The sequence below is a fragment of the Lytechinus pictus genome, chromosome 13, assembly GCF_037042905.1.
Source record: "Lytechinus pictus isolate F3 Inbred chromosome 13, Lp3.0, whole genome shotgun sequence".
Lineage (NCBI taxonomy): Eukaryota > Metazoa > Echinodermata > Echinoidea > Temnopleuroida > Toxopneustidae > Lytechinus > Lytechinus pictus.
Genome location: NC_087257.1, coordinates 22,133,846 through 22,158,312, shown reverse-complemented (window position 1 = coordinate 22,158,312; position 24,467 = coordinate 22,133,846). Strand labels below are relative to the sequence as shown.

General features: G+C 36.1%; 2 long non-coding RNA genes and 15 other non-coding genes across 17 annotated transcripts; 3 read left to right on the top strand and 14 right to left on the bottom strand.

Moving 5' to 3' along the window:
• Positions 1–162: 162 nt before the first annotated feature.
• TRNAG-UCC (transfer RNA glycine (anticodon UCC)) lies at positions 163–234 on the bottom strand. The gene has a single exon. It is a non-coding gene; the product is annotated as a tRNA-Gly (tRNA).
• Positions 235–817: 583 nt separating this feature from the next.
• TRNAN-GUU (transfer RNA asparagine (anticodon GUU)) lies at positions 818–891 on the bottom strand. The gene has a single exon. It is a non-coding gene; the product is annotated as a tRNA-Asn (tRNA).
• A 734-nt stretch (positions 892–1,625) lies between these two features.
• TRNAG-UCC (transfer RNA glycine (anticodon UCC)) lies at positions 1,626–1,697 on the bottom strand. Its single transcript has one exon. It is a non-coding gene; the product is annotated as a tRNA-Gly (tRNA).
• Positions 1,698–2,876: 1,179 nt separating this feature from the next.
• TRNAG-UCC (transfer RNA glycine (anticodon UCC)) lies at positions 2,877–2,948 on the bottom strand. Its single transcript has one exon. It is a non-coding gene; the product is annotated as a tRNA-Gly (tRNA).
• Positions 2,949–3,487: 539 nt separating this feature from the next.
• TRNAN-GUU (transfer RNA asparagine (anticodon GUU)) lies at positions 3,488–3,561 on the bottom strand. The gene has a single exon. It is a non-coding gene; the product is annotated as a tRNA-Asn (tRNA).
• An 837-nt stretch (positions 3,562–4,398) lies between these two features.
• Positions 4,399–4,472, bottom strand: TRNAN-GUU (transfer RNA asparagine (anticodon GUU)). The gene has a single exon. It is a non-coding gene; the product is annotated as a tRNA-Asn (tRNA).
• A 487-nt stretch (positions 4,473–4,959) lies between these two features.
• Positions 4,960–8,127, top strand: LOC129274314 (uncharacterized). Its single transcript, XR_010295462.1, has 2 exons — positions 4,960–5,291; positions 5,481–8,127. It is a non-coding gene; the product is annotated as an uncharacterized LOC129274314 (long non-coding RNA).
• TRNAN-GUU (transfer RNA asparagine (anticodon GUU)) lies at positions 6,451–6,524 on the bottom strand. The gene has a single exon. It is a non-coding gene; the product is annotated as a tRNA-Asn (tRNA).
• Positions 8,128–8,196: 69 nt separating the features above from the next.
• On the bottom strand, positions 8,197–8,268 carry TRNAG-UCC (transfer RNA phenylalanine (anticodon AAA)). Its single transcript has one exon. It is a non-coding gene; the product is annotated as a tRNA-Gly (tRNA).
• A 1,934-nt stretch (positions 8,269–10,202) lies between these two features.
• TRNAG-UCC (transfer RNA glycine (anticodon UCC)) lies at positions 10,203–10,274 on the bottom strand. The gene has a single exon. It is a non-coding gene; the product is annotated as a tRNA-Gly (tRNA).
• Positions 10,275–12,080: 1,806 nt separating this feature from the next.
• TRNAN-GUU (transfer RNA asparagine (anticodon GUU)) lies at positions 12,081–12,154 on the bottom strand. Its single transcript has one exon. It is a non-coding gene; the product is annotated as a tRNA-Asn (tRNA).
• Positions 12,155–13,927: 1,773 nt separating this feature from the next.
• On the top strand, positions 13,928–13,999 carry TRNAG-UCC (transfer RNA glycine (anticodon UCC)). Its single transcript has one exon. It is a non-coding gene; the product is annotated as a tRNA-Gly (tRNA).
• A 1-nt stretch (position 14,000) lies between these two features.
• Positions 14,001–16,197, top strand: LOC129274317 (uncharacterized). Its single transcript, XR_010295515.1, has 2 exons — positions 14,001–15,159; positions 15,348–16,197. It is a non-coding gene; the product is annotated as an uncharacterized LOC129274317 (long non-coding RNA).
• A 1,199-nt stretch (positions 16,198–17,396) lies between these two features.
• TRNAN-GUU (transfer RNA asparagine (anticodon GUU)) lies at positions 17,397–17,470 on the bottom strand. Its single transcript has one exon. It is a non-coding gene; the product is annotated as a tRNA-Asn (tRNA).
• Positions 17,471–17,805: 335 nt separating this feature from the next.
• Positions 17,806–17,877, bottom strand: TRNAG-UCC (transfer RNA glycine (anticodon UCC)). Its single transcript has one exon. It is a non-coding gene; the product is annotated as a tRNA-Gly (tRNA).
• A 680-nt stretch (positions 17,878–18,557) lies between these two features.
• On the bottom strand, positions 18,558–18,629 carry TRNAG-UCC (transfer RNA glycine (anticodon UCC)). The gene has a single exon. It is a non-coding gene; the product is annotated as a tRNA-Gly (tRNA).
• A 5,288-nt stretch (positions 18,630–23,917) lies between these two features.
• Positions 23,918–23,989, bottom strand: TRNAG-UCC (transfer RNA glycine (anticodon UCC)). Its single transcript has one exon. It is a non-coding gene; the product is annotated as a tRNA-Gly (tRNA).
• Between the last annotated feature and the right edge of the window lie 478 nt (positions 23,990–24,467).

The following is a 24,467-nucleotide window of genomic DNA, read 5'->3' as shown; positions in this document are numbered from 1 at the left end:
GAAAGAGGTTAAGAGATCGAAATGTGAATTTCAGGTGAATTATAATTACAATATTAACAATAATCAAATATTGACTGATCGCCAGTACCATACAATGAAAAAAATAGACAATTTCCTCTATGAATTATGGTCTTAATAAAAAATTGTTAAAAGATAAAAAATTGCGTTGGCCGGGAATCGAACCCGGGTCAATTGCTTGGAAGGCAACTATGCTAACCACTATACCACCAACGCTTTACGTAAGCAAATTGGTAAATAAATTTTAGCTCTTTTGCACGCGTTGTCCTGTTACCAGATACTTATGATTTGATTTACCCTTTTGTTTTATATTATTTATTTATTTGTTTATTTTTATTTATTTATTTTTTTCGGGGGAGGGTAATATTATGTAATATTTATGGAATGTTGTTTGCTTTGAATCAATTCCCAAAGATGATTCGTGCATTTACTATGCATTGAATTTGATCATTTGGTGGACCAAGCCAAAAAATGATAATGTCCTTGGGGATAAAATGCATTTCCTTTCTTCTGAAAGTCTCATTTTTCTTTGTTTCCCTTTAAATTTATGATAATTGTATTCAACTTTACGGTCCGTAGAAACTGTTTAGGGAAAAAGAAAAAGGATGAATGTACACAACCAACCCAACAAAATGACTAGACCCTAGGACTGAATGTTCTTGGGATTGTTTTCCTTCTCGTATGTTTTCTCCAAGTTTTGTGATAATTACATTAAACTTTGCTGTCTACATGTATATACTTGTAGAGTTATTATAGAAAAAGGAAAACATTAAACTTGTAAAAACTATATAAAAAGAATCGCTCCTGGGTGGGCTTGAACCACCAACCTTTCGGTTAACAGCCGAACGCGCTAACCGATTGCGCCACAGAAGCTTAGACGAAATGCACATGAAAGGGATGTCCATTAAATATTATGAAAGGCTTACAGTTTACTTCACTCCCCTTTATTATACTCTCTCTTTTCCATTTATTATTGTTTATTATTGTTTATAAAATATAGGTATAAATAATGTTATAGGCCTATATCAATATGGTATGAAAATTGTAATTTTAGTCTGAAACAAATTATGTCATAGGCCAATAAGCATAATTATGATTATTTATGGAACTTTACAATTATCTTTTAAAGAGAATTGTAAATATCTCTGAAAGATAAAGCTTAAAAAATATAGAAATGTGTATGAAATTATGGGCATACAACTATGTCCCTTTCCCTATATAGCTCTGCACGTCAAATCCAAACTTTATTAGTTATTTTAACAAATAACTAATTCATAAGCACATAAGAGATCAACAGCAGTATGAATATAAAACATCAATACAGGTTTATATATAATACCGAGTAAAAACGAACGAAATTAAAACTAAATAGCAGTAAGCCAAGAACATGAAGGAAAATGCAAAGATAAGCACACGACACTAACAGTATCTAAATTACTTTTGTAACAATTATGTTGCTTGGGCTTGACTGTATGAATCACCTCGATATAGTAGGTCCATGATAAAATACTAGTATAGAAAAAATAGTTTTTATCAAAAGCATTAATCAGACCCTTTCAAGGCCGTCACTAAAATGTTTAAAATATTAGTAAGGAAATAAAAGTTACTGCGTTGGCCGGGAAACGAACCCGGGTCAATTGCTTGGAAGGCAACTATGCTAACAACTATACCACCAACGCTTTATATGCTACATAAAGGGATTTCGCCAATTTTGATCGAATTGAGAATGTAGTCTCGAGAATTATGTAAGTTCCAAACTTTGAAAATGAATTTCCATTCCCCCAAAAATATATTAATGGGAGTTCTTTTCAGTAAATGCAATGAGAAATGACCAGTAACATACCAAATGAAAATCATTAACCATTAGCAATATAGTAACATAATCAATGTAATCTATTTCAAAAGGAAATGTCACATTGCTTTAAAATAGAAGACTGTGTGAGAAAATTGTGTTTGGTAAACAACGATTGCGGAGTTCGTGAACTTTTTATTTTCAACAACAGTCCTTAAATAATTTCAACCATTCTTCAGATTAAGGGGGTGAGATAATATAGAAATCCATCTTGATTGTTAAGTTTTAATTGTGTCTTGTTTTGCCGCACCCATCGGAGAAACTCTCGACCACCGGCAGATCCAGGGGGGCAAAGCCGCCCCCCCCTCCATTCGAGGACGAAATGTCCTTAATTTTTTAATAAAACCATTTTCTTTTTCTTGCTTGTCAAATTATCCTGGATCCGCTCCTGCTCTCGACCATTCACAATTCGAGGGTTGTATTCTCTTAACGAACGGATTACAAAACAAAATGAGACAACTGAGGACGTGTTAGTTTTCTCGGCGTCATTTGTTTCGTCAAAGTAGAAATGTTGTACATAATTTGCGATCTGGATAAAATGTCTGCAAAAAATAATACAAAAACTAACTTGGAAGGTTCATTGAAGTTTATTTCGTTCCTGGGTGGGCTTGAACCACGAACCTTTCGGTTAACAGCCGAGCCTGCTAACCGATTTCGCCACAGAAGCTTCGGTGAAAGCGTTGGTCTGACTAGTCACTAAAACATTCAAGGTTTATTCCAGAAAATAAAACAGATTTGTTTAAAAAGAGCGAACACTTTTATTGTGATAAGTTATAGTTTGATGGATATCAATAAATTGTAGGATTTTTACCCAATTGGCATTCTTATAATTTGAAAGAAAAAATACACATCTGTAAGACAGGTCTGAAAGGATTTTATTCATAAAAATGATTCTTGTACACGAAATATGTAAATCTAGACCCCAAAACAAGTTTATCGCACTCCTGGGTAGGCTTGAACCTCTCGCTTGTTCCAGAATAAAACAAATAATTGGGGGAAAACAAAATGCGTTGGCCGGGAATCGAACCCGGGTCAAGTGCTTGGAAGGCAACTATGCTAACCACTATACCACCAACGCTTATATATTCCCAAAAGAAGCTACCTTCACTCCAAAGTGAAGTCAAAATAAAACAACAGACGCTGGTTGATATCTATGACCCTGGTTATTTTTTACGTGTATTGTCGCATTCCAATTATTATTTACTTTTGCCTTATATAGTTAATTGACATTTTTTTTGCCTCTCTCACCTTTATACCTGCCATTATTACTATCTGTTAATTTTATCTACACCTAAGAATGCATGTACTTTGTAATCTTTCACGATATGACATTTCTTGCAATTTGAAGAAAAAAAAAAATAGTTATAATCACGATAATACAGATCAGGTAATACAGGTTTTTGCCTACGTCATTTTTACCCATGCCATTCTTACCATTGCAATTTTTATCTTGCATCTAAGAATGCATAAAGTTCGTAATCATTCACAATATGAAATTTCTTATAATTTGAAGAAAAAAAATTATATTCATGATCACGATAATACAGATTAGAAGGTAGGTTCATATAGCTTTTTCTGAACAAAATAGTATAGATTTGCACCAAAATATCTATTTCTCGCTTCTGGGTGGGCTTGAACCACCAATCTTTCGGTTAACAGCCGAACGCGCTAACCGATTGCGCCACAGAAGCTCCGATGGAATGCACATGAAAGGGATGTCCATTAAATATTATGAAAGGCTTACAGTTTACTTCACTCCCCTTTATTATACTCCCTCTTTTCCATTTATTATTGTTTATAAAACAATCAATCCCTCCTTTTGATTAAAGAAAATGTTGAGACTAATGACAGCTATTGTTATGCGCGGTTATGGGGAAGAGACAAAAGACCGCGTTACGTAATAGACCTCCTCACTGATTGGTCAGTTTTAATTATCTCTGATCATGCCGCTCCCATTGGAGAAACTCTCGTCCAGTCAAGTCTCAAGAAGGTTTCGTGACTATATTACTGAGCGTCAAGATTGTTTGAGTTTGTTTGCTTTATCTTTTTTTTAATACTTTTTATTAAAATCAATTTGATATCTTGGTGAACTTGACCTTTGAATATCATGAATTTTAGTTTGTCAATCGGGACAATTATGTTCTACTCTACAGTCGTGCCGTTCCTTATAGTATAGTATTCTTTGATTAATATATATGTAGCAATTACAACCCTTTGCAACTTTCAAAATGTCCTAACCTTTTTTGAGGGGGGGGGGCTGTTTTGAAATATACTTTGTACACGCAATGGTACTTTTTGTTTTAGCCCCCCTCTCCAAAATAGGGCCTCTAAATATATATTAATACTTAGTATTAAATATTACATTTTTACTAGGGTTTGCTTTCTTTGTACACAGGGTTGCTTTTTTGATCTTGTGAAAGTTAAATTTGTATTTGTTCTTCCAAGCTGTATCTACTTTTGTAATCTGGATTAACTGTGTGGTCAAAAAAATTGGAGGGATCTTGCAACTATAAAAAAAAAACTTACATCGCTCCTGGGTGGGCTTGAACCACCAACCTTTCGGTTAACAGCCGAACGCGCTAACCGATTGCGCCACAGAAGCTTTGATGCGATTATGCAGAAGTTAGGGAATCAATCTTGCACATACAAATTGTGATTATATTATTCCCCTTTAATTGTAGACTGTATTTATTCGTAATATACGTTTATCGACGATAATTCTCGCAGTAATGACATATCATTGATGATTTGCAACAAAATGGTTCCAATACCGTTTTCCGTTTAAGTAACAAAAAGGGAATGTAGTTCATGGTGTTGTTTTGTCATTATCAAATACACTTAATGAAGGAAATAATTGTGTTCTTGATATCTTTGTAAAATTCTTTGATCTTTATTCATTCATTGAATAAAAGTTGATTATACCAATATATTAAAAATCGTAGCTTGTTGAACACATCTATCTGTTTTCATACGTTCAATGTTGGTTTAATTCTATCAACATCATTCCTCGAAGCAATGAATAGAAGCTGCCTATGTGATGCACGAGCTATTGTTAGGCGCGGTGAGAGATGGGAGACAAAAGACCGAGTTACGTAATAGATCTCACCACTGATTGGTCAGTTTTAATTGTCTCTGATTAAGCCGCACCCATCAGAAAAACTCTCGACCAATCACGACTGGAAGGAGGGTTCATGGTATTGATTGAAATAGATTACTGGGAGTATATGAACTCAAATAAATAGGGGCTAATAATTAAACCTGAATATCATTCAGACATCTGACAGCTATTCGAAGAACACATATTTACTTTTTCGACACAATTTCATATTGACGAAGACATCGCTTTTACTCGTTACTTTTTAAAGTAGTGTGAAGTTGCGGTTGGAACAATATCACCATAAGGATTGGAAGCGTTAATAATGTAAGTATTTTTTTGGCAATGTCATCTATCATACATAAGTTATTTTTTTGTCTTTTACACGACCTAAAATCAATTGAATATTTTCGTTAAAAAAGAAAGTATTTTTTCATCTGTCATTGTAATTACTTTGCATTTTGGGTTTGTTGAAATACTTATCTATTTTCCTTCCTGTTTTCTTTTTACTCTCAGGTCGACTCAACTCCTCTCCACTCGACCCACCCGCTCTCCGATGGCTGGGAATGCTAACTCACCGGTCCCCATCGAGGTACGCAAGCCCGATTTCAACAAGGCCATCGCTTCGGTCATCTGGCTTCGACATCATCGACAACCAACCTCCCGGGTCTTTAACTGCCTTGTCTCGAACTGTCCTCTCTGTCCGGCCTCGAGTTTAACTAAAAGATCCTTTTCAGCGAAACTTAGGAGCGTACCACAGCCACGATGGAGGTCGACATCTGAAATTAATCAACCAAAGGTCGTCAACTGGCTGATACCGTCATCGACACCCTCGTCGAGCTCCATGTCCCATCGAAAGAGGCCATCATCATGGACATCATCCCCGCCGAAGAAGCGTCACGCCCGCTCACCTCCGTCTTCTCTCGATCACCGCCCCGTCACTCCAGAAAGTCTCCGCTTCTGCTGTCCATTCTGCCCGATGTCGTTTGTCAAGAAGGACGATTTTACCATCCATCGTCGGTTTCATCTGGGAACTGATGTCTACTACTGTCAATATTGCCAGAAGCCCTTCGACAGTCCTACTCGGTTGGTCAAACATCGTCGCGTTCACACCCTAGGGCAGCCGTTTCGATGTCCGTTCAAAGGATGCCCTTCAGAGTTCACACAACAAAGAAGCCTGGATAGACACATCAGTCAGCATCACCAGAACGAATGAATGACAGCGTAGATCTTCCCAAAGAACTTTATCAGAACTCTAAAAGCTTCCATCTCGTTGAAGTGTACTGTATTGTGCAAAAAGACAAATTTGCTTGTAAGAATGAAGCTAGGATATACTTAAAACTTTGGACTTCCCATTGAAAACAACAACAAGCAACTTTTAGTGGCCGATCGGGAAAATGTGCAAAGCTGGATCCGCCCCTCGTTAAAAGGTAACTTCATAGCTTTTTCTGAACAAAATTGTACAGATTTGCACAAAAATATATCTCGCTCCTGGGTGGGCTTGAACCACCAACCTTTCGGTTAACAGTCGAACGTGCTAACCAATTGCGCCACAGAAGCTTCGGTACGGAAAAACTGCAGTTAATTGTCTTTCAAATGCAAGTTCTTTCGAATCATAATTTTTACGATGACAACTTCACATCTCCAACAAATTATTGATTTGAAATAAACTTGTTTTATGAATATATGAATACATTCTATTAATCCGCGAATATATTCATGATAAACATTTAAATGAGTGTTATGTTTGAAGACAAAATTTCCTAAAGAAATACCTGATATTTTGGGGCAAACTACAGTATATAAAGCAGTAATATATTTAATTCGATCTACTGTCTGTATAGTGTATAAGGTGGGTTATCATTCTTAGGAATGTGATGGACTCAAATATGCATGAATGGAAATTCTCATTTCATTTGCGAGGTCTTTTCATTGTAAAATCATCTGCCAATTAGTTACGTAATTATAATTATTTCTATTCAATAGTGTTTATCAAGAAGGTAGACCTAACTATTGTTTGACGCTGTGAGAGGGGAGGAGACAAAGACCGCGTTACGTAATAGACCTCCTCACCGATTGGTCGGTTTAATTATCCCTAATCATGCCGCACCCATTAGATAAACTCTCGACCAATCACAACTCATAGAAGGGTTCTACGGAAATGATTAAAATATATTACTGGGTGTAAACGCAAACTTTCTCCTCTCTCTAATTTCGCTGTAGTCCATCCAAGCAGAAATTAAACAGCACAAAATGCACAAGATTTATATTTATGAGGAGTGAGAGAAGAAGAGAGGGGAGGAAGCAGGCTGATGAGCGATATGTGCATTTAATACCCAGAAGAAAAATGATACAGAAAGAAAGTAAAATGATAATAAAGTAAATAAAGACAGGGTGATGACAGGAGTTTTGCTTTCAAAACTGTCTTAATGAACTATAGGGGTGTCCATTAAATATCATGAAATGATTTCTTACAGTTTATTTAACTCCCCTTTATTATACCCCCTCTTTTCCATTTATTATTGTTTATAAACTTTCCCTTTAGTGGCATTTTGATTTGAATAGTTCAATACGTTGTTACAGTTCTAGAAAGATCCATGGTTAAAATGGAAATTTTATCTAATATTCTGTTTACAATATAGGTATAAATAATGTTATAGGCCTATATCAATCAGGTATGAAAATTGTAACTTTAGTCTCAAACAAATTATGTCATAGGCCAATAAACATATGATTATTCATGGAACTTTACAATTATCTTTTAAAGAGAATTGTAAATATCTCTGAAAGATAAAGCTTAAAAATATAGAAATGTATATTAAATTACGGGCATACAACTATGTCCCTTTCCCTAGCTCTGCGTGTCAAATCCAAACTTTATTCGTTATTTCAACAAGTTACCAATTCATAAGCACATAAGAGACCAACAACAGTATGAATATAAAACATCAATACAGGTTTATAATATAATACAGAGTAAAAACGAACGAAATTAAAGCTATATAAAAAGCAGTAAGCCAAGAGCCCGAAGGCAAATGCAAAGATAAGCACACGACACTAACAATATCTAAATTACTTTTGTAACAATTATGTTGCTTGACTTTATGAATCACCTCGATATAGGAGGCCCATAATATAATATAGAAAAATAGTTTAATCAAAAGCATTGATCAGACCCTTTCTAGGCCGTCACTGAAGATGTTTAAAATATCAGTAAGGAAATAAAAGTGGATGCGTTGGCCGGGAATCGAACCCGGGTCAATTGCTTGGAAGGCAACTATGCTAACCACTATACCACCAACGCTTTACTTAGGCTTTGTAAATATGTAAATAAAATTTATATCTTTGATTTCCATGTTCATTGCATGTAGCCAGAAACATCCGATTGGATAACCCCATTTCTTTTCTTCCTATTTTGTTGAATTATTGATGCAAGAATCCGCTTTCATTGGTTTCATTTGCTTTGAATCAGTTTTCCAAGATCATTCGTGCAATTCCCTTTTATTGATCCGTCCAAAGAATAAAATCTACTCTTAAAACCTAATCTACATAATAAAGGGGCGGGCAAAGGAAGAGCTGCGAGCAAGATTGGGCGCGATAAGAGGGGGTGGAGACAAAAGACAGAGTTACGTAACTGTCTCTTTCACTGATTGGTTGGTTTTAGTTGTCTGTGATCATGCCGCACCCACCTTACAAGTCTTGACCAATCACGACTCCCGGATCATTATGTTTAAAACGATCAACGAAGAGAATACGGACAGCGTCAAAAGAATAACTTGCAACTTTGATAACAATTAATAGTAAATGTAAATATAATTGTACACAAATGGGGAGAAAAAACCCAAATAAACACACGAATTATCGGAATAAACAACAAACAAAAACATGATAGGAACAAAATCTGAAATTAGTTTTTAATTAAAAACTATTAACATTGCTGTTACTTCTGAATTTTGAGAAAATCGTGGTTTCAAAAGCAACGACCAGACCTTATCACTAAAGATGTAAAAGATTAGAGGAAAAATGATTGCGTTGGCCGGGAATCGAACCGGGGTCAATTGCTTGGAAGGCAACTATGCTACAAAAAGGGATTTCGCCAATTTTGATCGAATTGAAAATGTAGTCTCGAGAATTATGTAAGTTCCAAACTTTGAAAATGAATTTCCATTCCCCAAAAATATATTCATGGGAGCTCTTTCCAGTAAATGCAATGAGAAATGACCAGTAATATACCTAATGAAAATCATTAACCTTTAGCAAAATAGTAACATAATCAATGTAATCTATTAAAAAAAGGAATGTCTCATTACTTTAAAAGAGAAGACTGTGCGAGAAAATTGTGTATGGGAAACGATTGCGGAGTTCGTGAACTTTTCATTTTCAACAACAGTCCTTAAATAATTTCATCCATTCTTCAGTTTAAGGGGGTTAGATAATAGACATCCACCCTGATTGTTAAGATCCAGGGGGAAGCCGGCCCGTGCCCCCCCCCCTTCGTGGACAAATTGTCCTTAATTTTTGGTTAAATTTTTTTTTTTTGCTTGTCAAATTTTTCCTCGGGAAAATGTGCCCCCCCCCCTTTTGGAAATCCTGGATCCGCTCCTGCTCTCGACCAATCACGATTCGTGGTTTGTATTCTTTTAACGGACGGATTACAAAATGAGACAACTGAGGACGTGTTAGTTTTCTCGACGTTATTTGTTTCGTCAAAGTAGAATTTTTCGATCTGGATAAAATGTCTGCAAAAAAAATACAAAAAATAACATCGAAAGTTCACTGAAGGTTATTTCGCTCCTGAGTGGGCTTGAATCACGAACCTTTCGGTTAACAGCCGAGCCTGCTAACCGATTTCGCCACAGAAACTTCGGTAAAAGCGTTGGTCTGACTAGTCACTAGAAAACATTCAAGGTTCATTCCAGAAAAACAAGTTTTCTCTGGTATGATTCATTCCTTTTAAACTCTTTTAAACACTTTTAAACAAATTGTTTAAAATCGGCGAACACTTTTATAGTTTGATGTATATCAATAAATTGTAGGGAGTTTTACCCAATTGGCATTCTAATAATATGAAGGAAAAAATACACATCTGTAAGACAGGTCTGAAAGGATTTTATTCATAAAAATAATTCTTGTACACGAAATACTTAAATCTAGACAAAAAAAGTTTATCGCACTCCTGGGTGGGCCTGAACCCCTCGCTCGTTCCAGATCAAAACAAATAATTTGGGGAAAACGAAATGCGTTGGCCGGGAATCGAACCCGGGTCAATTGCTTGGAAGGCAACTATGCTAACCACTATACCACCAACGCTTATATATTCTATGTGAAGCTACCTTCACGTGAAGTCAAAATAAAACAACAGATGCTGGTTGAGCTGGTTGATATTAATGACCCTGGTTATTTTTTATGTATATTGTCGCATTCCAATTATTATTTAGTTTTGACATATATAGTTACTTGTGATTTTTTCCCTCTCTCATCTTTATTCCTGCCATTATTACTATCTGTCTTTTTTATCAACATCTAAGAATGCATGTATTTTGAAATCTTTCACAATATGATATTTCTTATAATTTGAGGAAAAAATAATGGTTATAATCACGATAATACAGATCAGGTAATACAGGTTTTTGCCTACGTCATTTTTACCCCTGCCATTCTAACCACTGCAATTTTTATCTTGCATCTAAGATGCATAAAGTTCGTAATCATTCACAATATGAAATTTCTTATAATTTGAAGAAAAATTATATTCATGATCACGATAATACAGATTAGAAGGTAGGTTCATATAGCTTTTTCTTAACAAAATAGTATAGATTTGCACCAAAATATCTATTTCTCGCTCCTGGATGGGTTGAGCAACCAACCTTTCGGTTAACAGCCGAACGCGCTAACCGATTGCGCCACAGAAGCTCCGATGGAATATGTTTGTTGTTAAAACATTATCAAGAATGCCAAAGTTACGTAATCCTAGTTATTTCCATTTAATAACTCCTCAAAACAATCATTCCCTTCTTTTGATTAAAGAAAATGTTAAGACTAATGACAGCTATTGTTAGGCGAAGTTATGGGATAAAGACAAAAGACCGCGTTACGTAATAGACCTCCTCACTGGTTGGTCAGTTTTAATTATCTATGATTATACCGCTCCCACTGGAGAAACTCTCGTCCAGTCAAGACTCAAGAAGGTTTCGTGACTATATTACTGAGCGTCAAGATTTATTCAAATTAAGTTCATATCTTGGTGAACTTGACCTTTGAATATCACGAATTTTAATTTTTCTCCTATAAGCACGTTTTTTTTCAATCGGGACAAATTACAACCCTTTGCAACTTTCAAAATTTCCTAACTTTTTTTTTTTTTTTTTTTTTTGGGGGGGGAGGGGGCTGTTTTGAAATTTACACGCAATGGTACTTTTTGTTTTTAGCCCCCCCCCTCTCCAAAATAGGGCCTCTAAATATCTATTAATAATTAGTATTAAATATTAAATTTTTACTAGGGTTTGCTTTCTTTGTACACAGGATTGCTTTTTTGATCTTGTGAAAAATAAATTTTTATTTGTTTCGTCCAAGTTGTATCTGAGACAGGGAGAGCTGGGGAGAGACCGAGAGAAAGAGTAAGAGTAAGGTCCAGAAAAAGGAGGGGGTTGGTTTTTTGCTCTGCACAGCCCATTTCTGTCCTTCAAATTGGCCTATTCAGTGAACAGGAGAATGTAACAGGTGGCCTAACCCCCTCTTTTCTAAGAATGGAAGAGAGAGGTACAGAGTGAAAAAAATGAGCAGTATGACGCACACATTTTTATTTTTCATATCGCTAGAGTAACTATAGCCTGGATAACAGTTAATTATAATTATAAGTGAGGAGAATTTTATCCTCCTGATCATGTTCAGGGGATTTCGATTTTAAAAGAGAAGTGACAAAAAGAAAAATAGGTGTCTACCCTCCCCCCTCTCTCTCTCTCTCCCTTTGCTCCTCCTGTCTCTGTTGTTATCTCCCCTCTCTTTCTCTCTGTTTATATCGGGAAAATGTGGGTAAAACTGAACCCGCCCCTCGTTAGAAGGTAGCTTCATAGCTTTGTCTGAACAAAATGGAATAGATGCACACAAAAAAATCGCTCCTGGGTGGGCTTGAACCACCAACCTTTCGGTTAACAGCCGAACGCGCTAACCAATTGCGCCACAGAAGCTATGATGCGAGTGTTGGTCTGACAAGTCACTAGAAAACATTTAATTTTCATTCCAGAAAAAAACACATTTGTTTAAAAAGAATGTACACTTGAATTGTAATAATATACAGTATATCGTTTGTAGGTATTTGTACATTTGATTTTCATTGCAGTTAATTGTTTATCAAATGCAAGTTCTTTCGAATCATAATTTTTACGATGATAACTTCACGTCTACGACAAATTATTGATTTGAAATAAACTTGTTTATGAATACATTCTATTATTCCGCGAATATATTAATGATAACTTTTTAAAAGAGTGTTATTTTGGAAGACAAAATCTAATTTCGAAAGAGAAACCTTATATTTTTGGGCAAACTATATAAAGCAGTGATATTTGTAATTAGATTTACTCTATGTATAGTGTGTAAGGCGGGTTATCATTCTTCGGAATTAGATGGACTCAAATATGCATAAATGGAAATTCTAATTTTATTTGCGAGGTCTTTTCATTTTAAAATTATATCCCAATGAGTAACGTAATTATTTCTATTCATCAGTGCTTATCAAGAAGGTAAACCTAACTATTGTTCAACGAGGTGAGAGGGGAGGAGACAAAAGACCGCGTTACGTAATGGACCTCCTCACCCATTGGTCGGTTTAATTATCTCTAATCATGCCGCACCCTTTAGATAAACTCTCGACCAATCACAACTCATAGAAGGGCTCTATAGAAGAGATTAAAATATATTACTGGGTGTAAACGCAAAATTTCTCCTAATTTCGCTGTACAGAAGTCCAAAGCAGAAATTAAACAGGACAAAATGTTCTCTTTAGTTAAACAATACAAACTATGCACAAGTTTGACACTTGATGACTGAGAGAAGAAGAAGAGAGAGAGAGAGAGAGAGGGGGGGGGGGGGCAGACATAAAGAGTGATATGTGTAGTAATACCGATAAGATATGGATAATGATACAGAAAGAAAGAATCCTCGAGAAATAAGCATTAAAAATAAAAGACAGGGTGATTTCAAAACTATCTAATGAACTTGATTTTGCTCAGATAACAGGATCCGGTAGTTTCTTGTAACCCTTGACTACCTGGCAAAAAACGCCGACGTGGCTTTAAACAGGCTTCTCCCTGTGAATTACACTATTGGCCCACATTCATGCATTACTGATACACCGATGTCGTTTTGAGTATTATACATATAATACATATCATATATTTAAATCAAAGTTAGAGTTAGAATATACATCATTTTATATTCCCCCTCTCTCTCTCGGTGGCAGATAAATTTCCTCTTTTGTCAGTTCGATTTGTAGGGTAATATATAATATCTTTTATTTTGGAATAAGAAGACTGAAGTTTACAAATTGGGACCACTATACGAGACTGGACTGACTAACTTAATTCCGATTATCATTAAAGATCGTCGTACCTTTTTTCAATATTGGAATGAAAATCATAAAGAAAAGTTATACAAATGCATCGTAATTCTAATTTTCTCACATTTTGATGTTAATATGTTGCAAAATAAAATACATGTACATATATTCACTTTATTTGACATTTTATTGTCATTCTGTGCATTTGTTGATGCTCACTGTAAGTTTTATTTATATTCGTTTGTTTAATCAAATAATGCGAGAGATTTCTCGAGTTGCATTTCCAGTGCCTATCGTCTATTATAATGTGGAAATCTCTCGCACACAAGTTTCCTTGGTTACCAAGGAGACAACAAACTTGATTCGAATCAAGTTTATCAACTTGCACCCGTCATCGTGCAGAGCGTTGGTGGTATAGTGGTTAGCATAGTTGCCTTCCAAGCAATTGACCCGGGTTCGATTCCCGGCCAACGCATTTTTTTTCTCTAAAACCAAATCGGGATCACAGACAAAATCCGCTCACACATATCATAATAGATCCTCTCTATCAGTAGAAACATTCTAACTTTTCCATCAATTTCCATACATTCTTTTTTCCCTTTTCTATTTTTTTTCCAAGCATTGCAGGAGCTTTTATTTACAGCGCTACGCTATTCAACAATGCTCATAAAAAAGGTAGCTATTGTTCGACGTTGTGAAAGAGGGAGCAGACAAAAGACCGCGTTACGTAATGGACTTCCCCACTGATTGGTCGGTTTTAATTGACCCATCAGAAAAACTCTCGACCAATCACAACTCATAGAAACTCTCGACCTCACAACTAATAGAAGGGCTCTTTACGAGTGATTAAAATAAATAAATAGAGAGAGTGGATGGCAGACAGATGAGCGATATGTGTATTTATACCCCGAAGAAAAATAAAGAAAAAAGGGAAAGAAAGAATGGATAGTGGCAAGACTAAGTTTTGCTTTCAAAACCGTCTAATGAACTTGATTTTAGATTGCGTATAGTTTCCGGTAACCCTCTGTATAGAATCTTTAAAGAATCCATCAGAAAAGAGCATAGCATAAATAGCAATTAATCAGAAACAAAAATCAAGGAAAGAAAAGAAAGTTTATTACTTTCACACACTAGGATGAAATTGACTTGGGATAACGGGTTCGTATAGTTCCGGTGTAGCGGTAGATGTGGCTCCTATTAAAATATATAAATAAAGAGGGTAGGTCATATATAATTTTGAAGGAAATGGGTACCGTGTGCATGCAGATAGAGTAACGATAGCAAGAACGATATCTGCCGAAGAGATATTGGTTCTGAATCCGCCGAAATTGGAACACGATCCGCCGGCAGGTTTATTTGCTTTTGTCATATTATGGAGTTAATTTATTTTTCCCTCTCTCATCTTATGGTATTGATTGAAATAGATTACTGGGAGTATACGAACTCAAATAAATAAGGGCTAATAATTAAACCTGAATATCATTCAGATATCTGACAGCTATTTGAAGAACACGTATTAACTGGCTCGACACAATTTCATATTGACGAAGACATCGCTTTTACTCGTTACTTTTGAAAGTAGTGTGAAGTTGCGGTTGGAACAATATCACCATAAGGATTGGAAGCGTTAATAATGTAAGTATTTATTTGGCAATGTCATCTATCATACATAAGTTATTTTTTGTCTTTTACACGACTTAAAATCAATTGAATATTTTCGTTAAAAAAGAAAGCATTTTTTCATCTGTCATTGTAATTACTTTGCATTTTGGGTTTGTTGAAATACTTATCTATTTTCCATCCTGTTTTCTTTTTACTCTCAGGTCGACTCAACTCCTCTCCGCTCGACACACCCTCTCTCCGATGGCTGGGGATGCTAAGTCACCGGTCCCCATCGAGGTACGCGAGCCCGACTGCAACAAGGCCATCGCTTCGGTCATCTGGCTTCGACATCATCGACAACCAACCTCCCGAGTCTTTAACTGCCTTGTCTCGAACTGTCCTCTCTGTCCGGCCTCGAGTTCAACTGAAAGATCCTTTTCAGCGAAACTTAGGAGCGTACCACAGCCGCGATGGAGGTCGACATCTGAAGTTAATCAACCCAAGGTCGTCAACTGGCTGACACCGTCATCGACACCCTCGTCGAGCTCCATGTCCCATCGAAAGAGGCCATCACCATGGACATCATCCCCGCCGAAGAAGCGTCTCGCCCGGTCACCACCGTCTTCTCTCGATCATCGCCCCGTCACTCCAGAAAGTCTCCGCTTCTGCTGTCCATTCTGCCCGATGTCGTTTGTCAAGAAGGACGATTTTACCATCCATCGTCGGTTTCATCTGGGAACTGATGTCTACTACTGTCAATATTGCCAGAAACCCTTCGATAGTCCTGCTCGATTGGTCAAACATCGTCGCGTTCACACCCTAGGGCAGCCGTTTCGATGTCCGTTCAGAGGATGCCCTTCAGAGTTCACACAACAAAGAAGCCTGGATAGACACATCAGTCAGCATCACCGGAACGAATGAATGACAGCGTAGGTCTTCCCAAAGAACTTTATCAGAACTCTAAAAGCTTCCATCTCGTTGAAGTGTACTGTATTGTTGGTGGCGTCTTATTCGGTTGCTTTGAATCTATCATGTTGATATGAAGTTGAATAAATGGATGTTTATATTGCATGTTTACTTGTCAATGAGCATGTATTTTTACTTTGTTCTTGTGGAATAATTTCAGACATGAAAGTGTGAGAAAGTGAGACAGGGAGAGCTTGGGAGAGACCGGGAGAAAGAGTTAGGGTAAGGTCCAGAAAAAGGGGGGGGGTTCGTTTGTCACTTTGCATAGCCCATTTATGTCCTTCAAATTGGCCTTTTCAGTGAACAGGAGAATGTAACAGGTGGCCTAACCCCCTCTTTTCTAAGAATGGGAGAGAGATCTAAGTGAGAGAGGTACAGAGTGAAAATAAAAATGAGCGATATAATGCGCACATTTTTATTTTTCATATCGCTAGAGACTGAATTTTATCTTCCTGATTATGTTGAGAGGATTTGGATTTTAAAAGAGAAGTGACAAAAAGAAAAATAGGTGTCTTACCCCCATCTCTCTCCCCTTCTTTCCCTCCTCTCTCTGTTATTCTCTCTCTCTCCCCCTCTCCTTGCCCCCTCCCTCTCTCTCTCTCTCTCTGTTATATGAAAAGTATGAAGTAAAGCTTCAAATTGCTATAATGATATGCCATCATAAGTCAAAGAATAATGTAAAAAAAATATGCGTTGGCCGTGAATTGAACCCGCCGGGTTTATTCATTCGGAGGCAATTTCGCTTAACACTATACCACCAATGATTGTTAATTATGATTGAAATGAATCCAATGACCGGGGTAATAATATGGTGTAACGCGCTTTGAGCCATTCTGGGAAAAGCGCTTTATAAAAATTGGCTATTATTATTATTATTATAATGCGGGCTAAGCAGAGTGACAAACCAACCCCCTCCTTTTTCTGGACCTTACTCTAACTCTTTCTCCTGGTCCCTCCCTAGCTCTCCCTGTCTCACTTTCCCACACTTTCATATCTATTCGTATTTGCCATTTGCGGAATTACTGTGTCACAATGAAGTGGATGCATTTCCTTTTAATCTTTAAAGTGGACCATAAGTCAGGCTCAGAACTGAAAACTCCTCAGAATGCGCTTAATTCATATATTTGCTTGTAAGAATGAAGCTAGGATATACTTAAAACTTCGGACTTCCCATTGAAAACAACAACAAGTAACTTTTAGTGGCCGATCGGGAAAATGTGCAAAGCTGGATCCGCCCCTCGTTAGAAGGTAGCTTCATAGCTTTTTCTGAACAAAATTGTACAGATTTGCACAAAAATATATCTCGCTCCTGGGTGGGCTTGAACCACCAACCTTTCGGTTAACAGTCGAACGCGCTAACCAATTGCGCCACAGAAGCTTCGGTACGGAAAAACTGCAGTTAATTGTCTATCAAATGCAAGTTCTTTCGAATCATAATTTTTAGGATGATAACTTCACATCTCCGACAAATTATTGATTTGAAATAAACTTGTTTTATGAATAAACCCGAAGGAAAATGCAAAGATAAGCACACGACACTAACAATATTTAAATTACTTTTGTAACAATTATGTTGCTTGACTTTATGAATCACCTCGATATAGTAGGTCCATGATATAATATAGAAAAATAGTTTTATAAAAAGCATTGATCAGACCCTTTCTAGGCCGTCACTGAAGATGTTTAAAATATCAGTAAGGAAATAAAAGTGGATGCGTTGGCCGGGAATCGAACCCGGGTCAATTGCTTGGAAGGCAACTATGCTAACCACTATACCACCAACGCTTTACTTATGTTTTATAAATATGTAAATAAAATTTATATCTTTGATTTCCATGTAGCCAGAAACATCCGATTGGATTACCCCATTTCTTTTCTTCCTATTTTGTTGAATTATTGATACAAGAATCCGCTTTCATTGGTTTCATTTGCTTTGAATCAGTTTTCCAAGATCATTCGTGCAATTCCCTTTTATTGATCAGTCCAAAGAATAAAATCTACTCTTAAAACCTAATCTACATAATAAAGGGGCGAGCAAGATTTGGCGCGATAAGAGGGGGTGGAGACAAAAGACAGAGTTACGTAACTGCCTCCTTCACTGATTGGTTGGTTTTAGTTGTCTGTGATCATGCCGCACCCACCTTACAAGTCCTGACCAATCACGACCCCCGGATTATTAAGTTTAAAACGATCAACGAAGAGAATACGGTCGGAGTAAAAACTTTGATAACAAGTAATAGTAAATGTAAATATAATTGTACACAAATGGGGAGAAAAAACCCAAATAAACACATGAATTCTCGGAATAAACAATACACAAAAACATGACAGGAACAAAATCTGAAATTTGTTTTTGATTAAAACTATTAACATTGCTTTTACTTATGAATTTTGAGAAAATCGTGGTTTCAAAAGCAACGATCACCCTTATCACTGAAGATGTAAAAGATTAGAGGAAAAATGATTGCGTTGGCCGGGAATCGAACCCGGGTCAATTGCTTGGAAGGCAACTATGCTAACCACTATACCACCAACGCTTTATATGCCACAAAAAGGGATTTTGCCAATTTTAATCGAATTGAGAATGTAGTCTCTAGAATTATATACGTTCTAAACTTTGGAAATGAATTTCCATTCCCCAAAAATATATTCATTGGAGCTCTTTTCAGTAAATGCAATGAGAAATGACCAGTAACATACCAAATAAAAATCATTAACCATTAGCAAAGTAATAACATAATCAATGTAATCTATTTAAAGGAGAACTATATTGACTATGAATGTGGTCTTATTATATGTCAATGGAAAGGTAATGATGTGGGGATTATCAGTGGGTCATTCAAAAATAACGAAAATAATACATAAGGTGAAAATCGCCGATTAAAAAACGCTCAAAATGCCTCTCCGAAATATGCCTCGCATCGGTCTCTGAATTGACTTGAATTTGATGACGTCACTTTCTGTACGAGATGCGTGATTGGCTCTCCCACGTGAAGCTCCACTGCATGCAAAACCTGTTGCGAGGGTACGTTTTCTCCACACTGTCACTGAATACTTCGATCACGAAATGAAAGAAAACCCAGAATTTGATCTGGATTTGGATTTTCAAATTGATGATTTTGAAGATGAAGAGAATGATGATGAAATGAACAACAAAGTGACGTAGTTGGAGGTAAATTGGGGGAATTACGCCGATGATGATGAGTCGGACAATTCAACTTGCAACACGATCACATGCCGATTCGCTACCTAACTCATGCAGCTGCTAAGTGCTAGCTACACCGCGCGGGCCAAATTGAATTCATGAAAATGAATTACCACACTGTCCAGACAGAGTCTCTTACCTCTGTGACTATGAAGAAGGAAAATAATGATAAAATTGTACTTACAAACAAGTGAATGTAATCCGAACCTGAAGGCAAATTAACTCAACGAATAGCAGCAGACGATATGCACCGACGATAAACTTCATGTGGCTGGGATAGATTGTCACTCGTTCTGTTAGATGTAATTTTTATCTCATTAATTTGACAAAATTACGAAACTCGGGGAATTATTTATCTATATAAAAATATAGTAACATCTCGTATTATTTTTTAAATTACGATAAAACCTTTTAAAAGCTCGTATATGTGATCGTAATCAAAATCACAAACATGCCGTATTGCTTGCTCGCCTTGGCTGAGAGAGTAGATCTATGCACGTGTTGCACAGCTCTCAATCAAGCTACGCATGTTGGGGATCTTTCCCAGAAGGAAAAACCAGTAAGACCAGTAAGAATTTTTACTGGTTTCCAGTAGAATTTTACTGGTTTCCAGTATATTTTTACTGGGCCAGTTGATTTTTAACTGGACCAGTAAAAATCAACTGGAGACCAGTTCCAACAATTGCATTCCAGTTGAAGCAATTAGTAATACCAGTTAAATTGTTTTTCATCAAACTGGTGTTTCTGGTCCAATAAATGGTTTCCAGTAGATTTTTACTGGTTTCCAGTATATGTTTACTGGACCAGTTGATTTTTAACTGGACCAGTAAAAATCAACTGGAGACCAGTTCAAACAATTAATTGCATTCCAGTTGAAGCAAAGTAGTAATACCAGTAAAATTGTTTTTCATCAAACTGGTGTTACTGGTCCAATAAATAATGACTTTATTTCAAGTCAGATCATTTGACGAATTATGGAAAATCGAATCTTGCAATTCAGAGAAAGTTATTATCGTTATCATTGTTATTATCATTCTTCTTATAATTATCATAATTATTATTATTATGATTATTATGATCGTTGTTGTTATCATTCTTATTACTGTTATTATTGTTATCGATATTATAAATATTATTATTAATATTATCATAATTATCAAGTATTAACATTATCATTAAAATAATTATTTCCTTTATCATAATTAAGATCAAAGCAGGATATATTTCTCTGATATAGTCAACTGGTCTAAAGTAATTGTTTGAAATTAAACTGGTCAAGACCAGTAATACCAGTAATTCTGATGATGCTGATCACGTGGTTTACCTCATTTGCATATTTCCTATTTTAAAAAGAAAAATCAGGATTTACAATGGAATATCCTTGCAATGGCACTCATTGTTGTTTAAAAACTTTCCAAATATTTGTGTGAACTAATTCACAATGAAAATGTGTAATTTCAAATATCACATTTAAAATAACGGCAGAAAGATTAATTTACTAACCATCTTTTCCATCACATTTCACTGACCATGGTATATAAGAAACCAAATGCATGTTATAAATTGATCCAGTAAGACCAGTACGAGGACCAGTTCGACCAGTTCGAGGACCAGTCAGACCAGTAAAATACCAGTAAAGACCAGCTTGAATTGGATACCAGTATTGAAGACCAGTGAGACCAGTAACAACCACCAGAAACAAGACCAGTATAAAATTCCAGTAATTCAAGACCAGTTTAATTTTTAACTGGACCAGTAAAATTTTAACTGGACCAGTTAGACCAGTAAACCGATGTTCCAATTTCCAGAGTTACCAGTTAAAATTCTACTGGTATAACTGGTCCGCTGGAACTGGTTTTTCCTTCTGGGTTTACATCTAATTTTAATTTACCTCAACGTTTTCCTTCAAAAAACGTTTTATCGTAATTTAAAAATTATACGAGATGATATTATATTTTTATATAGATAAATAATTCCCCGAGTTTCGTAATTTTGTCAAATTAATGAGATAAAAATTACATCTAACGAGTGACAATCTATCCCAGCCACATGAAGTTTATCATCGGTGCATATCGTCTGCTGCTATTCGTTGAGTTGATTTGCCTTCAGGTTCGGATTACATTCACTTATTTGTAAGTACAGTTTTATCATTATTTTCATTCTTCATAGTCACAGAAGTAAGAGACTCTGTCTGGACAGTGTGGTAATTAAGGACGTTCCACAGTTATATTTGTGCGCATTATGATCTGCGCATAGTTTACACTCTGCGCGCTGACGTCACAATGGATGAACAGGTGATTAATTAGCTGCGGGTATGAGCTGATTTTTCTCATCTTCTGCACTTTAACTGCAGATCCGATGCGTCATTTCATGAAGCTAAAAAATTGAATTATTCCATGGACCATTCAAAAAAAAATTCTCTACAATTTCAAAATACTTTACTCTGCAGTGCTGCCAAGAATCACGAATATTAGCCCGAGTTTGAATAAATGGTAGAGTGCTTTTGATTTTTTCTTCACATAGATACTAAGCATTCGGCCCATTTTTGGTGTTTTAAAAAGCACATTTGCTCTAATAAAAATGCTGATAGCTTAAAAACAAGCATATGAACCCCTATTTTTTAATGTTTGTACCTCTTAGGTATACCTTCCTCTACAACTCTGCAAATTTTGGTGAAAATGACATGGATTTTGAATAAAGTGCAGCATTTATTGTACGTTTGTAGTTTGTTACTGAAATTTTACATTTTTCAGATTGGGATTTTGTTGTCTTTTACGCCATTTTTAAGAACTGACAGTGCTGTTAAACTTAAAATTGCAAACAAATAGCACTATTAATAGATTCTCCATTCTAACGATACAATTATTAACTCTCTTGCGAAATTTGATGACGTTTTCATGTATTTTGAATGAGTAATGGAGGTTTAAACTCATTTTAGTAATCTTGGGCGGTCTAAAAATGCCAAATTCTTTTGAATGCGCAATTCTTAAGAACATCAATTTGGGTGAACTTTGAAGCTCTATAGCAAAAAATCAAGCACATGGACCTATGTGAATTTTTGCATATTTCGAATATTAAGGTTCTAAAGTATCTATGTGCAAAGTTTGGTGAAAATGACATGGATTTCACTTTAACTGTGGAACGTCCTTAAGTCATTTTCGTGAATTCAATTTGGCACGCGCGGTGTAGCTAGCACTTAGCAGCTGCATGAGTTGGTAGCGAATCGGCATGTGATCGTGTTGCAAGTTGAATTGTCCGACTCCTCATCATCGGCGTAATTCCCCCAATTTACCCCCAACTACGTCACTTTGTTGTTCTTCATCATCATTCTCTTCATCTTCAAAATCATCAATTTGAAAATCCAAATCTAGATAAAATTATGGGTTTTCTTTCATTTCGTGATCGAAGTATTCAGTGACAATGTGGAGAAAACGTACCCTCGCAACAGGTTTTGCATGCAAGTGGAGCTTCACGTGGGAGAGCCAATCACGCCTCTCGTACAGAAAGTGACGTCATAAAAAATCCCCAATTTCGCGGACGTAATTCTGCGTGTTTGAAGCATTCAGAGAGAGAACTTTAAACTATCAATTAACTGAGTTCCATCGGTCTCCATGATAAATGATGTACACCATCGTGTTCTCCTTATTTTCTCCTTTGATTTGATATATGATTCTCCATTTTTACGATTTTCAATATATTTCTCCTTTAAAAAAAGAATGTCTCATTACTTTAAAAGAGAAGACTGTGCGAGAAAATTGTGTTTGGTAAACGATTGCGGAGTTCGTGAACTTTTCATTTTCAACAACAGTCCTTAAATAATTTAATCCATTCTTCAGTTTAAGGGGGTTAGATAATAGACATCCACCCTGATTGTTAAGATCCAGGGGGAAGCCGGCCCGTGCCCCCCCCCCCTTCGTGGACGAATTGTCCTTAATTTTTGGTTAAATTTTTTTTTTTTGCTTGTCAAATTTTTCCTCGGGAAAATGTGCCCTCCCGTTTTGGAAATCCTGAATCCGCTCCTGCTCTCGGCCAATCACGATTCGTGGTTTGTATTCTTTTAACGGACGGATTACAAAATGAGACAACTGAGGACGTGTTAGTTTTCTCGACGTTATTTGTTTCGTCAAAGTAGAATTTGCGATCTGGATAAAATGTCTGCAAAAAAAATACAAAAAATAACATCGAGAGTTCACTGAAGGTTATTTCGCTCCTGGGTGGGCTTGAACCACGAACCTTTCGGTTACCAGCCGAGCCTGCTAACCGATTTCGCCACAGAAACTTCTTCGGTAAAAGCGTTGGTCTGACTAGTCACTAAAAACATTCAAGGTTCATTCTAGAAAAACAAGATTTGTTTAAAATAGGCGAACACTGTTATTGTGATAAGTAATAGTTTGATGCATATCAATAAATTGTAAGAATTTTACCCAATTGGCATTGTTATTATTTGAAAGAAAAAAATACACATCTGTAACATAGATCTGAAAGGGTTTTATTCATAAAAATAATTCTTGTACACGAAATATGTAAATCTAGACCCAAAAACAAGTTTATCGCACTCCTGGGTGGGCCTGAACTTCTCGCTTGTTCCAGAACAAAACAAATAATTTGGGGAAAACGAATTGCCTTGGCCGGGAATCGAACCCGGGTCAATTGCTTGGAAGGCAACTATGTTAACCACTATACCACCAACGCTTATATATTCCCAAGTGAAGCTACCTTCACTCCCAAGTGAAGTCAAAATAAAACAACAGATGCTGGTTGATATTTATGACCCTGGTTATTTGTTATGTGTATTGCCGCATTCCAATTGTTATTTGTTTTTGACATATGTAGTTAATTGATTTTTTTTTTGCCGCTGCCTCTATTCCTGCCATTATTATTATCTGTCATTTTTATCTACACCTAAGAATGCATGTATTTTGTAATCTTTCACAATATGACATTTCTTATAATTTGGAGAAAAAATGGTAGTTATAATCACGATAATACAGATCAGGTAATACAGGTTTTTGCCTACGTATTTTTACTCCTGCCATTCTTACCACTGCAATTTATATCTTGCATCTAAGAATGCATTAAGTTCGTAATCATTCACAATATGACATTTCTTATAATTTGAAGAAAAAAATTATATTCATGATCACGATAATACAGATTAGAAGGTAGGTTC